General features: G+C 32.4%; 1 long non-coding RNA gene across 1 annotated transcript; it reads right to left on the reverse strand.

Annotated features, from left to right (window-relative positions):
• Window positions 1-1,107: 1,107 nt before the first annotated feature.
• On the reverse strand, window positions 1,108-4,310 carry LOC117320385. The gene is made up of 2 exons (XR_004531024.1): window positions 3,816-4,310; window positions 1,108-2,009 (listed from the first exon to the last, which is right to left on the reverse strand). It is a non-coding gene; the product is annotated as an uncharacterized LOC117320385 (long non-coding RNA).
• Window positions 4,311-6,551: the final 2,241 nt, after the last annotated feature.

Below are 6,551 nucleotides of genomic sequence, written 5' to 3' on the forward strand. Positions count from 1 at the left end.
TTTTGAATGTATTTTATTCTCCGATATTTCCCTTATTCCATGTGCTGCATCTTAAACATTATTGTTTTCTTCGAAACTATTCTCCAAAATATATTATATTACTTTTTATAAGAAAACTTATATGAAATGAATGCTAATATCAACATAATATAATTTGTTCAGTGGTATGTACATAGAATATTTTAAAAAATGGAATAAATATTGCACATATTATATTATACAGTTGTTTGGCTTCTCTTTATTAGTTTCATGATTTATAAATAAAATGTCTTATTAGCATAACAATGCGACTATTAATAAGACAACAGTATAATTAATGATACGTCTGGAGAGACGATTGTAAACAAAGGAAGTTAATTAAGATAACGTGAAATTAACAAGTCAATAGTGGTCTGTATGTATCTTAGATTGATAGATTTGAACTTTAATTATTAAGGTTTTGCTTCCCAAATGATCCATACCGACTATTTTTCAAGATAAGTCAATCCCCCTTTAAAAACAATCTGTGGATGATGACGAGGTTTAATGATCTACAGATCTGAACTTCAGTAATACTTCTGTGCAAATAAAACACCCTGTGTGTAATTCCTAGAGGAGCCCCTAATCTCCCCAACCAGGGTGAAATTGATTGACATTAGTGTATTAAACGATTCTATAAACCTTCAAAATATTGTCGGTTAGGAGGTTACAATTGGCACATAATAGCGGTAAAAATGACCCGCTTGAAAAACAATACAAACAAAGGCTTTCCTTCGCCAGGAGAGAGAAAGCATAGAGGATAGAGTGATAATGTATGGTACCTGTCGTGTCCAGTCTAAATTGTAGAAACAAGTATTGTCTCCACTTTTACTGTAGATATAAATCCAATACAAATCTATGTGAATAAAAACTGTCTTAGGAACAAAAACTGTCTTAGGAACAAACATACTGTACACACCTACACACCTGACTGTATAACGTGAGGTATTCGTCGGTATTTACCGCGCTTAAAATGGGGTATAAAATTTCTAAAATTTGCCATACAAATAGTGGTCTAGTATTTCAACTTAATTCGTTGTGTTTATTTTTGAGGTTCCTTAACACACAGCGAATATTTCATTTTATACAGTATATGGGAAAACATCTTAGCTTTAAAGTTAAAACGGTCATACCATCACTTTTTCAAATTTGTTCAAAACAATACTTCCGGGGACACATTAAATTTGAATATTTACCATTAAGTATGTTTTCAAATCTGACATGGTAAATGAATGATTCATCTCATTATTGTTCATAAAGAAAATACATATGTAGATTATTCAATAAATGTCAAAAAGCTAATTCATGAAAATGATTAAGTACTGATTCAGAAGCACGTACACCAAAAGGTTATAAATATGTTCATTAAGTATATGGCACACACAACTGGTACATTCACTTCCGTCTCAGATTTACTGTAAACCTGTTACATAATCCACATAATTTCCAAATTCATTTTCTCTCCAACTGTCAGATCGTCTTAATCATGCCATCATGTTATGAAGTATAGTTATCTTGGATTATGATTTATCTTAATTCCATTTTGTATTTTTCAACTGCTCAAAACATTATTACCGTACAATGTTTAATGATAACAGTTATCTTAGACCATGATTTATATGCATCATAATACAGCTTTCATGGTTCTCATAGGTAGTGTGTGTAAATGTATTATATAATACAGCTTTCATGGTTCTCATAGGTAGTGTGTGTAAATGTATTATATAATACAGCTTTCATGGTTCTCATAGGTAGTGTGTGTAAATGTATTATATAATACAGCTTTCATGGTTCTCATAGGTAGTGTGTGTAAATGTATTATATAATACAGATTTCATGGTTCTCATAGGTAGTGTGTGTCGGCATCAGTGATTCAAAGGAGATACATGCAATACAAAATCCAGAAAATACACCCCATTTCTTCATCGTACAATATACAGACCATGTCACTTGTGCTGGATCACAAGATATTGACATAGTCACTGCAAAAACTGCAAAAAAGAATGGTTAGATTGGATGTGAACATTATTCTTTAAAACCTAGTTAATGTCGGAATCAATTAAAACTCAATTCATTTTGAATAACATATTGAATTTCTACATCAAGTCCATCAAACTAACAAAAATATATATTATAACAATTACTTAGAAAACGTGCAAAGCTTTTCTTAACCAAACTATTTAAATTAATGTAAATTTATATTCATTCAAACGGTTTGCACAAATGCACATGCTTGTATGATTTAGGCTTCGGAATGAAAAAATCAATAAACATTTAGAATATTTTGTTAGATCAGATTTGAGTGAAAAAATGCTTTAGGGTTAGCACTATGGATATAAGACGATTGTGAATACACAAAACTCGAAAAGTAAAGTGTTCACGAAGTGGTCTACAGTATTTTAGGAACTAAGCACGTCATACATGTGTTTATACTGTATTGGGGGTCTAGTAATTTAGTGGTAATGCGAGCGCCATAGGCGCGAGCCGAATTTGTTTTTGGCGAAGGGGTCGGAAAATGAAATGATTATAGCAAATTTTGTAATCTCTGGGGATAAGACTTTCGATAAGCGGTGATGAGGGTGTTTGGCATAGGCAGTTTTTTTAGGCCACGAAAACAAATTTCCTCATCCGAAAAAGGGACCCCCCTCCCCCTTCCCCCTGGATCCACTAGTCTTATATCGTCTGAACTAGTCAGACATCAACACGTATTTACAGTGTTTACTGTATTTATATATTGTCTGAACTAATTATCTGCTCGATAATTAAAATACATGAAAGTTTACATAACTACGTATAAAAGTAGAGGAAATGCTGGTGTCCCAATCAACTAATGCGAATTGTGACTACAGCAGAAACTAATAAACTCTAATCAATGGGAAGACCTTTAAAAGGGGAGGTAATTCATCACATTTGAAACAGCTGAGAACGGACACATATTGTATAGGCAGTATTGGTAAGTTAAAGCTTAGTGATTACGTCATAAAAACAAGCCCTGTGTTAAATCCAGCCAATATATAAGCCTCGTGTTAAATCCCGCTGATATATATGTAAGTAATAAGCTCTTCAAATTTGTTTTGTGTATAAGCTTTGTATTAAAATGACAATGAATTTAAACACAAAATATTCAAATAGTGTAACAAAACACTCGCTTCCACCCTCCTTGTAAATAGTTCATGAATTTTTCAATCATGAAAATCAATTTAAAATTCAAAGTTTTATGCCTTTCTTTTCCGAGATAATCTAATTTAATTTATAGTCAATAATCTCTCAAATTTCAAGCTTCAGTTGTCAGTAGGGTGAAAACACTGATAGTTGTTGCCTTACACCATGTAGCCATTGTCACGGGAAATACTGGTTTATTTTAATATGCTTCGCTCCAAGTCTGATAGCTAGAAGAAATACATGTTAATTAGTTTTAGTTTGCCTCACACAATGATAGTATGTAGTGCATATTATCACCAATGGTGGTCTAAGTTGTTCAAAGCATAATAACCTTCTTTTTTTTATTAAAATATTTCAATATATTCCTTCTTATGCTTTTATTTTTATTGTTTTTTCTCAATATATTTAAAGTTTGAAAATTTAAGAACAAAAATGTAAAGAAACAAAAGAAAATGGAACCTTGTTTCTGAAAATGATTATAAATGATGAGAGTATTTTTTTCAAAGGTTTTCAAAGCTTAGAACAACTGTAATCTGACCTATATTAATGTATTCATATGCATGTGTCTGAGTTTATAATCAGTGTTACCCAAGTGTTTGTATTCTATGCCTGTATCAGAGCTAAGTCAGCGTTACCTGAGTGTTTGAATTCAGTATTTGTATTCTAACCTACAAATCAAACATTGGCTTCCTTTGTGGTAACCTAAAATTAAAAAAAAAATCATTGCTTTATACCGGAAAGGAATACATTCACCAATGCCCTGTAAATGAAAATATTTCAAGTTAGACTTTAAAACATTTGCCATGTTTTCCATTTTCTCATGTTGAATATTTTTCATACATACATAAATTAAGAATAACACCATGCCAGTTGACCAATATAAAAGTAGCATAATATGTTTCACATCTGAATCTGTCATGTACACCACAATCTATATGAAATTTTTGAGTATAGGTTAAACAGAGATTCAGGCATAATTCAGAGAGAACGTTTTCATCACAGACAAGTGTATTGACATCACAGATGTGTAACACAGCGCATGATTAATTATATTTAAATCACTGCCTCTGCTAGGGATCAAACCCAGGATCTCTGGCTTACTAGTCTTACGCTCAACCGATCGAGCTAAAGAGAAGATCTCTCTAGCCGAGCGGTATATTGCGGCTAGTATTTACCAGGGTTACATACTCCCCCTCCAGGATAGAACTCGTCCTCGAGTTTCCAGGGGTAACAGCGATGCATTAAAAAGCAGTGATGAGTATCATTCCCGAGTCCCTACATGGGCACCAATGTAACAGAACACATGATTAATTAAATCTGAATCTGGACCTCTGGCTTACTAGTCTTATGCTCAACCAATCGAGCTTAATAGAAGATATCTCTAGCAGAGTGGTATATTGCGGCTAGTATTTAACTGGGTTACATATCGAGCTAAAGAGAAGATCTCTCTTGCCGAGTGGTATATTAAGGCTAGTATTTACCAGGGTTACATATCGAGCTAAAGAGAAGATCACTCTAGCTGAGTCGTATATTGCGGCTAGTATTTACCAGGGTTACAGGTGTTCGAGACAATAAGCAGGTAAAACACTGAAAACTTTCTTCATCACAGATTTAAAATGACTTCGGATAATGAGCAAGAACTATAGTTTACACTTCATGTATGTTAAGTTTTGTACATAAAATGTAGACTAGCAGCGCAATTCCCAAAAAAAATTAAAATTCCATCTTTCCTTTTTTGTAAACTTTGATTTGATTATTCTATTTTGGGTATAAATTGCTCATCATAGGGTAATGGCCCTTACGATGTAGCAATTTGCTATCTGGTTGTCTACTACTATATTAATGTAGTGGCTTTTCTACATCATGAGGCCATGATAGGAGCTGACCAGTAAATATCTGGTTGTCTATATAGATGATGGAGATTTGCTACATCGTGCGGCAATGAGAGGAGATGACCAGTACGATCTGGCTGTCTACCATTTTAGTAAGTATCTATCCAATGGCAGACGTACAGCCTGATAGTTTGATCAGCTCCTATCATGGCCTCACGATGCAGCAAATTTGCTACATAGCAACGGCCTGTACCCTGTGATATGCAATATGGAATTTTCACTGTTATTAGAATTGCTTTTAGGTAATAATATATATAACTTACTGACTTTTAAGTATACAAAATATTCAACAAGATTTATATATAAACATATATATGTATGTGTGTATAAAATGCATCGCCCTTACTAATCACAGTACATGAAGTCTATGACAATGACCTGACAGAAATTATCACTGTCAGTCCCTCGACACTTCACATGTTCATTACATCAAATGAAATTAAAACTTACTTCATTGTCAACTTCTTTAAATTTATGAAATATTGATTACCAATTCTCAATTCAAATGTTCTTTCAATATAGAAGACCTGTTAAGTGGTTTGAGCATGCAAACCTTCAGATTGACACTAGTTGGCTGCTAAAGTTGAACTAAATGGAGTATTTGTTCTATTTCCTTCCAGACATTTTTGAACCCCAGATCATAAATGCCTTGAATTTAATTTGAAAACCACAAATTTTAAAATATCTGAAATAAAACCTTTTCTTGTGGTATCATTGATCGAAGATTTTTTTTTTTAAACAACAGCTGTATTCAGAAAAAACACACACAAATAACCATCCTTAAACACACAATAACATTTTACATGCAGTACAATGTAGTAATTTTTGATGTCCTGATAAAGTCACCATTATCATGATGGGCAAAAAAATAATGGCGATAGCTAAGGTCAAGGTATCTTTACTAAATGACTTCTGAATATCTAAGATCTAAGCTTTCCTGCCACTTAATGCATCTAATTGTAATTTGGCAGTAAAACAAATGAACCATCAAATAAGATCGCCATTAACTTTGATGGCACAAAAAGTGAAAGGTCAGTATCTTTTACCATATCACTTGCTTGTATATCTAAATTTCCTACCTATAATATATAAATGACTTATTGTTGATGGGCGCTAAAAAACTAACACAACTTCTTTTTTCTAATCCTAGTATATTATATAACTCATTGAATGTTATGGGTAAATTATATTTGTATAGTTTGAGTAATTTTAAATCTTTAAAATTATTTACATACACACAGGAGACATATCACATCATAAAAGCACTTTTTTTCAATTATGATCACATTTTTTTACCAATTTAAAAAATATTAGTTAAGTGCAATAGTTGAGAATCACAGATATATGACACACGCATTTATGAGACACAAAGGCAAATATTTTACCGCTATATACAAGTAAATATTGTACTGTTACATACAGGTAAATATTGTACCGTTATATACAGGTAAATATTGTACTGTAATATACAGGTAAATA

The sequence above is a fragment of the Pecten maximus genome, unplaced genomic scaffold, assembly GCF_902652985.1.
Source record: "Pecten maximus unplaced genomic scaffold, xPecMax1.1, whole genome shotgun sequence".
NCBI classification, from domain to species: domain Eukaryota; kingdom Metazoa; phylum Mollusca; class Bivalvia; order Pectinida; family Pectinidae; genus Pecten; species Pecten maximus.